Consider the following 11,819-nt stretch of genomic DNA (forward strand, 5'->3'; position numbering starts at 1 on the left):
CTTTCAGGGTATTACAGCTTAGCCAGGCATACAGGTGAAATCTTTCAAATACACTGAGGCAATCTGACAGTGAAACCCTATCAAATATTTTGAATTCTCCTAACCTCTTTTATTCTCATCTCATCAGAGATACAGATTCATTCCTGTTTTTATTAGCCAGATTGGGTAACTGTCCATTTATACAAAATATTTCTTGACAGTTTAAGACTGATTTTATCAGTCCTGCTTTCTAGAAACAACTGGACTCACCACATAAACATGGTGGCTACAAGACCATGTCAGAGGTTAGGAATACTGCAGAGAGTAGCTCTCCTCCTGACTCTCCAAAATATGTACACCATCAATAAGGCGCAAGTCAGGAGTGTGACGAAATACTCGCCAATTGCTCTGCTTGGGTGCAACTCCAACAATAGTGAAGAAGCTTGACACTATCCAGGACAAAGTAGCCCCCGCTTGATTGGCACTGTATCAATAAGCATCCATTCCCTACACTACCAACGCTGAATACCAGCAATGTGTACCATCTACAAGATGCACTGCAGAAATTCACCAAAGATCCTCAGACTGCGCCTTCCAAACCCACAACCACTTCCATCTAGAAGGACAAGAGCAGCAGATACATGGGAACACCACCCTCTGCAAGATCCCCTCCACAAGCCACTCACCGTCAAGACTTGGAAATAAATGGCAGTTCCTTCAGTGTCACTGGGTCAAAATCCTGGAATTCCCCCCAAAAGGAATTGTGGATCAACCTACAGGACATGGACTGCAATGGTTCAAGAAGGCATCTCACCACCACCTTTTCAATGGGCAACTAGGGACGGGCAATAAATGCTGGTCTGAGCCAGTGATACCCACATCCCATGTGTGAATAAAAATAAAAATCCTTTCTCTACCGAAAGACCCAGATCCTGAATAATATATTTCCGGTGTTTATCCCCCAAATGAATGAACAATTTTTGTGTTGCATAATAGATGTTGACTGTGGTCTGGTTAATAATCACACCTCAGGGCAGGACAGAACCATCTATATGTGAAGTATCCCTTTGGGATTAAATTTTATCATTTGTAAACAGATTTGTAACTCAGAGTGTGTGTGGCCATTCGGGATGATCGGTTAAAACATAGTAAATTGAATTAATTGAATGAATGAATTTGCAGGGATAACTATTTTGACCCATTGGCTGCCCTTCTCATGCTCATTCCTTCAGCTTTAATATTGAGAATATAATTGTCTGTTCTTTCGATATCTGCAACACATCGAACAGATGGGAAATCGTGACCATTTCTGACCCTCAGAATTAATACCTTTACAATTTAGAATGCAGGCATATGTGACAAAATTGAGCAAAATTAATACTTACCGGGACCAGGAAATTTCTGGACTTCTGTGGAATGATCAGATGAATGTTAATATCCTCAAGAGGGATCAACTGGAATTGGAGATTTTAACGAAATCAGTGCAGAGCCTGACAATAATGTGCAACAACAATCTAACAACATAAGGTGCAGAGCTGGGTGAACACAGCAGGCCAAGCAGCATCATAGGAGCAGAAAGGCTGACGTTTCAGGCCTAGACCCTTCATCAGAAATGGGGGAGGGGAAGGGGCTTCTGAAATAAATAGGGAGAGAGGGGGACGTGGATAGAGGAGAGGATAGGTGGAGAGGAAACAGACAGGTCGAAGAGGCGGGGATGGAGCCAGTAAAGGTGAGTGTAGGTGGGGAGTTAGGGAGGGGATAGGTCAGTCCAGGGAGGACAGACAGGTCAAGGGGGCGGGATGAGGTTAGTAGGTAGGAGGTGGGGGTGCGGCTTGAGGTGGGAGGAGGGGATAGGTGGGAGGAAGAACAGGTTAGGGAGGCAGGACGAGCTGGGCTGGTTTTGGGATGCAGTAGTGGGAGGGGAGAATTTGAAGCTTGTGAAACCCACATTGATACCATTGGGCTGCACGGTTCCCAAGCAGAATATGAGTTGCTGTTCCTGCAACCTTCGGGTGGCATCGTTGTGGCACGGCAGGAGGCCCAGGATGGACATGTCATCTGAGGAATGGGAGGGGGAGTTGAAATGGTTCGCGACTGGAAGGTGCAGTTGTTTATTGCGAACCGAGCGTAGGTGTTCTAACAACATAATACTGATACACCTGTTGCTTCACCACATTCATCTTTTATTCATTTTCTGGATTATGTCAAGGTCTCAAACCCTAAAGCTGTCATCAAATATTCATCAGTCAATTTTTCTTTCTAACATATCATACTTGTTCAAAGTGAGTAAAGTCACTGTCACCCCAGAGGGCTGCTTTTCATTAGAGTGACAGGGAGTCAACCAGTAAGTGGAGGGTCACAACACCTTAGGCATGTGGAGAAGGTCAAAAGGTGGGACATTCATGTTCACCTCCACCAGGGCAGGAATTGAAACTGTGCTGCTGTTATCAGAGATAGTAGAAACTGCAGATGCTGGAGAATCTGAGATAACAAGGTGTAGAGCTGGATGAACACAGCAGGCCAAGCAGCATCAGAGGAGCAGGAAAGTTGACATTTCGGGCCTAGACCCTTCTTCAGAAAATGAAGACAATGCGGTTATCATGCTGTATTACAAAGCAACCATCCAATCAATGGAGCTAACCCACCCCAGCGCAATGCCCCAACATGAAATACTTGCACCTCAAATGAACCAAATATATTGAATTCTCCCTCATTTCATTGAACAGTTTCTTTTAGAAGAATTAGCCTCATTAACGTTTGCATTAAACACTTACTAACGGCTGTGTGAAGGTAATCCTTGTTGTTCATTTCAGAATGATAATGATTGTTAAATTACTATCAGTCATACTTGATGCTTTCAATCGATAGATGTTAAGGGCCAGTGATACCATTTGTTCTGTTCAGGATAGATGGTTAAGGAGCTCAAGTTCATTTTTATAACTATTCAGTCATGTTGGACATGACCTAAAATGTTAAATGTTTGAAGACAATGAGACAGAACAATAAGTATATTAACTGGTGCTCAATTCTGATTGGGATTTGAATTATGATCACACCTCAGTTAGGGGAGTAACACATACTTGCTAATTTAATGAGCATTTTCACTTTTCCTTCATATCAATACCTCCATGCAGAATTCACACTGGAGAGAGAACCATGCAAATATGTGAGCTGCAAGTCTCTGAATTAAAGTATTTGCCAAAATGAACAACTTCAGCATTTCTGCTGGAACAAAGACATTTTGTGTCGAGATTGCTGCCAAAAAATAAAGTAATTGCTTACCTACCAATGTTGACAACAGGAGATGCACACAGTTAATGGTGTTGGAACATGGAAATGAATGGCAATCAATATTGTAATGATATACTGATGTAATATTTGTCCACAGATTGGGGTGACATTATCACAATCAAACTGAGATTCACGTATCATGAATGAAGAAAATTAGTGGATATATTTAACCAAGAGGGAAGGTATTATCACTCCTGTGGGAGAGATGAATTTGTGTTAATATTGTCTCCACGAGAAATTGAAATATCAATTGAAAAATAGACATTTCAATACAACTGATTGAAGGAAAACCCAAAGACAGCATTTCAGAGGGATACCTGGATGTTTCCATCATATTTGAACTTTAGGGTTAGCTACTGTTAATCAAATTGGGAAAGTGTAGATTAATCAACTCCTGTAAAAACTCTCTTTCTACCGAAAAACCCAGATCATGATTAGTATATTTCCAGTGTTTCTCCCCCATATGAATGAACAACTGTTGTGTTATACAATAGATTTTGACTGTGTTCTGGTTACTAATCATGCCTTAGGACAGGACAGAAACAGTTATATTTTAAGTCACACTTTGTAATAAAATTTAATATTTTATGAACAGATTCATTCAGAGAGCATGGAGTAATTCTGAGTAAACTGTTAAAACATAATAAAATGAATTCATTGAATGAGCAGATTTTCTAGAAGGGGAACTTTGGATTCCAGACATTTGCATCAACTTTGACTGCAATGCTACATGAATTATTTTCATTAATATTTAGGACATAATAATCTGATGCATATATATGTCTTAAACACAGAAAGGATATAAATGAGCTGTGGGATGGTCTACATAATTGAATTGTGCTTGGGAAATTGGGGACATTTCTGTCCCTCAGAATTATGGCTGTTGCAATTTAGAATGAAGCACATGTGAAAAAAATTGAACAAAATTAAGATTATGAATTAAAATAAATACCAGGTCCAGTTCTGAGCTCCTGTGGAATGAACATATTGGTGTCAATATCCTCTGCAGGGATCTCTTGGAATTGGGGATTTTAACAAAATCAAGAGTGAGAGTCAAAGAGCCATACAACATGGAAACAGGCCTTTCGGCCCAACTCGTACATGTTGACCAGTCTTCCTAAACTGAACTAGTCCCATTTGCCTGCATTTGGCCCATATCCTTCTAAACCTCTCCTATCCAGAGGACATGAGTGGACCAGATCGGTTTTTCTGACAATCAACAATGGATTCATGGTCATTAGACTCCCAATTCCAGATATTTTATTGAATTTAAATTCCACTATCTGCCATGGTGGGATTCAAACCCAGGTCCCCAGAATGTAATCTGGGTCTCTGGATCAACAGTCCAGCGTTAATACCACAAGGTCATAGCCTCCCCAAACCTATGCCATCTTGCTTTGAACTCCTCTATGTAGGGATAAGTCCTTAGCTCTTCACCTTATCTATGCCTCTCATAATTTTATGAACCTCTATAAGGTCACCCCTCAACCTCCAACATTCCAGTGAAAAAAGTCCCAGCCTATCCTGCCTCTCCTCTTAACTCAAACCCTACAAACCTGATAACATCCTTGTAAATCTTTTCTGCACCTTTTCCAATTTAATAACATTGTTTCTACAGCATGGCAATCAGAACTGTGTGCAGCACTCTAAAAGTGGCCTCATCAATGTCCTGTGTCTTATAGTCTTCTGGTCTACCTGATGTTTCCAACACATTTGAATTTCAGGGTAAAATACTATTCATGAAATGGGTTTAATACAGATTAATCAGCTCCTGTAAAAACTGTATCTTAACCTAAAGATGTCAGGTATGAATTGAACTGCTTATCTTACAAACAAATTAACAATTATTATGTTATACAATAAATGTTGACTGTGGTCTGGTTAACAAATATTCCTCAAAGCAGAACAGTGACATTTATATTTTAGGACACTCTTTGGGGTCAAAATTAAATCTTTTGTGCACAACTCTCTTCAGAGTGCATATGGTATGTCTGGACAATCTGTTGAAACATAATAAACTAAATTCATTGATCTTCTAGAAAAGGAATTTTGGATCCCAGACATTTAGTTCATCTTTGACAGTCTCCGTTGTATCAATTCTTTTCATTAATATTTAGGATAAAATAACCTGATACTTATATATTTATCACACATGCAAACAATGTGAATGTGCTGTTGGATGAGAGAATTGAAATCTGCTACAGTTTTGTGAATATTACAGTCCATCATAATTATTGCTGTTACAATTTACAGTGAAGCATATGTGACAAAATTAAGGAAAATCAAGGTCAAGAAATTAAAATAATTACTAGATCCAGTAGACCTCCTGTGGAATGAATAGATTGGTGTTACTATCCACAAAGTGATCAATTTGATACCACAAATTTATGTCAACTTTGCCTGTCCACTCTACATTTTTTTAAATTAATATTTAGAACATAACAACCTGATAATTACATATTTCTAACATCTGAAAAAAATCTGAATGAACTCAGGGATGATCTATGTAATTGAAAGGTGCTGGGGTTTCTCTGAACATTTCTGTCCCTCACAATTACTGTTGTTACAATTTACGATGAAGCTAACAAAATTGAGAGAATTAAGGTGATGAATGAAAATAATTACTGTGTCCAGGAAATTTCCTATCTCCTGTGAAATGAACAGATTGGTGTTACTATCCTCTACAGGGATCAATTGGAATTGAAGATTTTAAAAGAAACAATGCAGAGCCTGACACATTCATTAATATTTGACTGTATGAGTGATAACTTAATTCAACAAATTAACTGATACACTTGTTACTTCATCGCATTCATCTTTCAATCATTCTAGAATTTATATAAAACTCACAAGCCAAAGGCTATCGGAAAGTATTTCTTGGTCATTTTCCCCTTCTAACTTATTACATCTGTTCAAATGGAGGAGTATCATTATAACGAGCACACCAAACAATATTTACCAATTAGAATGATCCAACATAGATTGATCTTTCCCTTGTTGTATTTAACAGTTCCCCTTTGAATAATTAGCCCACTATCTATACACATTCAACACCCTATTAACTGTGAGCAAAAAACTCCAATTCATATGGGAATGATGGTCGCTGTTAAATTAACATCAGCCGTGGTTGATGTGTTTAGCCGATGGTTATCAACAGTCAAAGATAATTTTAGTTCTGTCAGAGGATAGTTGACTAAGGAGCTCTAGGGTCATTGCTGTTCATGTTTAGTCATGTTTGACATGACCTACAGATGTTAAATGTCTTGAAAATAATGAGAGAGAACAGCAATCATATTAACAGGTTGTTTTAATCTGATTGGAATTTGATTAAGGATCAAACCTCAGGGCAGGGGAGTAACATAATTTCAAGTTTGATGAGCAGTTTAAACTATCCTTCGTAACATTGCCTCCTCACAAGGCGATAGTCACGAAAATGAACCATGCAAATATGAACCAGGCATGAATGTAAAGAATGTCTAAATGAGCAATTTCAGAATCTTGGGTGGAAGAAAGGCTTTTGTACTGAGATTGTTGCCAAAAAGGTGTAATTGTTTCCTTACCAATGTTGACAATAGAAAATGTACAGTTAATGGTGTTGGAACATAGAAATGAATGGCAATCAATATTCTAATAATGCACTGATGTGATATTTGTTTACAGATTAGGATGACATTATGGAACTCAAACTACGAATCAAATATCATGAATGAAGAAATTGAGTGTGCATATTTACACAAGGCAGGAGGTATTATCACTGCTGTGGGAGAGATGGATTGGTGTTAACATTGTCTCCATTTGAAATTGAAATATTAATCAAAAATGGACATTTCAACATAATTGGTGCATTGATTGATGTAACCAGAATGAAAGAAAACCCAGAGACAGCATTTCACAAGGATACCTGATGCTTCCAATGCTTTTGAATTTTACAGTGAATAAATATTAATCAAATTAGGAAAATGCAGATTAATCAGTTCCTATAAAAATGTCTATCTGCCTAATGGCCTATATTATGATTAATACACTTCCACGCTTTATCCACTGCATGAATGAACAACCATTGCATTACACAATAGATCTTCATTGTGGTCTGGTGAACAATCACACCTCGGGACAGAACAGAATCATTTATATTTAAGTTGCACTTTGTAATTAAATATAATCTTTCTTGAATTGATCGTTCAGAGACCATAGGAAAATTCTGGATGATCTGTTAAAACATAGTAAAATTAATTCATTGAATGAACACATTTTCTAAAACGAGAACATTGGATTCCAGAAATTTGTGTCAAATTTGACTGTCCACACTGAATCAATTATTTCCATTAATAATTAGGACATAATAAACTCAAGCTTATGCATGTCTTACACACACAAAGAATGTAAACGAGCTGTGGGATGATGTAGATAATTGACTGGTGGTGGGGTAATTGAGGACATTTCTGGCCCTCAGAATTACTGTTGTTACAATTTACAGTGGAGCATTTGTGACAAAATTGAAAAAAAAATCAAGGTCATGAATTGTAATAATTACTAGGTCCAGGAGATTTTCCAACTCTTGTAGAATGAACAGATTGATGTGAATAAGTTGTACAGGGATTAATTGGAATTGGAGAATTTAATAGAATCAGTTGGTCTGTCTGTGTCATAATTTAGTCGAACAACGTATCTGACATTTGTTACATCACCACATTCACCTTCCATTCATTTTCTGAGACAAAAATGAAATGTTTTCTTTTATTCTGGTCACATCAATCAATGCACCAATTATGTTGAAATGTCCATTTTTGATTAATATTTCAATTTCAAATGGAGACAATGTTAACACCAATCCATCTCTCCCACAGCAGTGATAATACCTCCTGCCTTGTGTAAAAATGTCTTTTCTCAAGACAAAAGCTGTCAGCAAATACTTCTCAGTCAATTGTTTCCTTCTACCCTATTACATCAGTTCAACGGAGGAGCACCATAATGGACAATACACCAAACTATATTTCCCGATTAAAATGATCCAACACAGATTGACCACTCCTTCACTGCATTTAACAGGTCATTTTGAATAATCAGCCCACTTTCTGTCCACGTTCAATACTTCCTATTAACTGTGAGTGAGAAACCTCTGTTGTTCATATAGGAATGAAGGTCATTGTTAAATTAATATCAGTCATAGCTGATGTGTTTAGCCAATAGTAATTAAGAGAAAGCAATAGTTCTGTTAGAAGATTTACGATTAAGGAGTTCAGGGAACACTTCAGTTCATGTTCAGTCACATTGACAATCATATTCAGATGTTAAATGCCAGAAGACAATGCGCGAGAAGAGTAATCAATTTGTCAATCCTAATTGGGATCTGGGTTAATGATCACACCTCAGGGCATGGGAGTAACATATACATTCAAATTTGATGAGTACTTTCATTTTTCCTTCATAACAATGCCTCCATACAGAATGACACTCATAATTCATATTGTTGAATGAACTGTGCAAATATGTGGGACTGACAATTCTCTGAAGTAAAACATTTGCCAAAATGAACATTTTCAATATTTTGAATCAGAGATAGTAGGAACTGCAGATGCTGGAGAATCCGAGACAACAAGGTGCAGGGCTGGATGAACACAGCAGGCCAAGCAGCATCATAGGAGCAGAGAGATGCTGCTTGGCCTGCTGTGTTCATCCAGCCCTGCACCTTATAGTTTCAATATTTTGGTTGGAATTCAAACATTTGTCTCGAGACTTTTGCCAAAACAAAATCTTGTAATCATTTCCTTACCAATGTTGACAACACGAAATGCTGGAACACAGGAATGAATGGTAACCAGTTCTCTGATGACATACTGATGTGATATTTGTTCACAGATTGGGATGAAATTAAAAGATCAAACTAAACAATCACATGTCCTGAATGCACTCATGGAAGAGAGAAAGATGTGTGTTTACATTGTATCATTGGAAATTGAAACATTAATTTAAAATAAATATGTCAATACTGTTGTTGCAATGATTGACATGATCTGAATGAAGGACAACCTAGAGACGTCATTTCACAGGGATACCTGAAAATGCAGATTAACCGGTTCCTGTAAAAATCCTCTGTCTGCCCAAAAACCTGGATCATAATTAATACATTTCCAGTGTTCATTCCCCATATGAATGAAAAGTAAGTGTGCTATAAAATGGATGTTGATTATGGTCTGGTTAACAATCACACCTTAGGGCAGGACAGAAACATTTATATTTTAAGTCATTGAGGTTGTAAACATTCTCGCTGAACTGGTGGGTTTGATTGCAGACATTTCGTGACCCTGCTAGGTAACATCATCAGTGTCTCTCCAGTGAAGCGTTGGTGTTTTATACCACTTGTTATTTATATGCCTTGGTTTGCTGGATGGTTGGTATTACTTACGGTTCTGTTTTTCAGTGGTTTGTATATCGGGTCCAGTTCAATGTGTTTGTTGATAGAGTTCCAGTTGGAATGTCAGGCCTCCAGGAATTCCCTGGCATATCTCTGTTTGGCTTGTTCTATTGTAGATGTGTTGTCCCGGTTGAATTCATGTCCTTCTTTGTTCGTGTGTATTGAGACCAGTGAAAATTGGTTGTTTCTCTTGGTGGTTAATCTGATGTTCGTGTATCATTATTATCAGTTTTCTTCCTTGGTCTGTGTGGTGTTTCTCACAGTCCTTGCGTGGTATTTTGTATATTACGTTAGTTTTATTGGTTGTGGGTATGGGAAAATTTACGTTTGTCAGTAGCTCTCACAGGATGGTTGTTGGTTTGTGGGCTACTCTGATACCTAGGGTCTGAGTAGTCTTGTGGTCAATGTCTCTGATGTATGTTAGGTTGACTAGTGTGTCTAGCCGTGTTACGTCATCTTGTTGTGGTCTGTTGCGGAGGTAACGGCAGATTGTCCTTTTTGCATATCCATTCCTTTTAAAAACTCTGTATAAGTGCTCCTGTTCTGCTTTGCGCAATTCCAGTTTGCAGCAGTGTGTTGTGGCCTGTTTGAATAATGTCCTGATGCAGCTCCATTTATGTGTGTTGGGGTGGTTGCTGGAGTAATTAAGTATCTGGTCCGTGTGTGTGGTTGTCGAGGAGACTAAATTCATTACACATCAGAGCTCTAGACTTTGAGGCAAAGAGATTTTATTCGTGATATCACGGAGAGACAACGCTGACAAAAGGTCAAGTCCTGAAGACTTCGACAAGCATAAAAAGCAAGCAGAATTTATACAGTGGTAGAAACAAGTTAAACAAAGTGCAATTGTACTTTGTTCTAGCAAGACAAGGTCTTAACTTAGGCAAGCAGACATACATTAATTAAAGCAGAATGTAGTGAAGATAAGAATATACAGAGTCTGAGAGCTCTAGCATTTTTCTATCTATCCCACATTACTTCTCATACAGGGTGCACTTACAGCAATATGTACTGTTTCATAAATGAGGTTGTTGACTTGCTCGCCAAGTTGACTTGTTTTTATTCAGACGTTTCATCACCATGCTAGGTGACATCATTAGTAGTGCCTCCAATGAAGCAATGTTATTCTACTCTGCTTGGAATTTATACTGTCTCGTCCATTGTGGTGAGTGTTGTCATTTCCGGTTTTGATCTGTATGAGTTTTTTTGTGGGGTCCAATTCTATATGTTTGTTGATAGAAGTGTGGGTGGAGAACCATGCCTCTAGGAATTCCTGTGCATGTCTATGTTTGGCTGGGTCTACTGTGGTTACTTTGTCCCAGTTAAATTGTTGGCCTTCATTGTCTGAATGTACAAATATTAAGGAGAGTTCATCGTGCCGTTTTGCTGCTAGCTGATGTTTGTGTATTCTGGTGGCTAGTTTCCTTCCTGTCTGTCCCATGTAATGTTTTTGGCAGTCGTTGCATGGTATTTTGTAAACAACATGCGTTCAGCATGGGAATGGGGTCTTTAATCCTTGTAAGTCTTTGTCGTAGGGTGGCTGTGGGCTTGTGGGCCACACTGATTACTAGCGGTCTTAGGCGTCTTGTTGTCAGTTCCAGTATGTTCCTGATGTTGGGCAGTGTGTTAGGTCATAATGTGTGCTCCTGTTGTTGTCTGTTTTGTCGGCATCTGTGGATGAAGTAGCGTGGATAACCGTTTAAGGCGAGGATCTTGTGTAAGTGTTCATCGTCTTCCTGGCGTAGTTCTGGAGTGTTGCAGTGTGTCCTGGCCCATTTGAATCGTGTCCTAATACAGCTTTGTTTGTGGACGTTGGGGTGGTTGCTGTGAAAGTTGAGAATTTGATCTGTGTGGGTTGCTTTTGTGTATACTGAAGTTTGGAACTCCCCATTTGTCAATCGTTCTACTTTAACATCCAGAAACAGAAGTTGATTGTTCGCTTCTTCTTTCCTTGTGATTTTAATCCCTGTGAATACGCTGTTAATGAGGTGGTGCATCTCTTCTAATTTGTTGCGTTCAATAATGACAAATGTGTCGTCTACATACCGAATCCACAGTTCAGGTTGAATGTGGGGAAGGGTGGCGTGTTCTAGTCTTTATAAGACTGCTTCTGTGATGAATCCTGAGATGGGTG

This window comes from Rhincodon typus, chromosome 47 (assembly GCF_021869965.1).
Source record: "Rhincodon typus isolate 14 chromosome 47, sRhiTyp1.1, whole genome shotgun sequence".
Taxonomy (NCBI): domain Eukaryota; kingdom Metazoa; phylum Chordata; class Chondrichthyes; order Orectolobiformes; family Rhincodontidae; genus Rhincodon; species Rhincodon typus.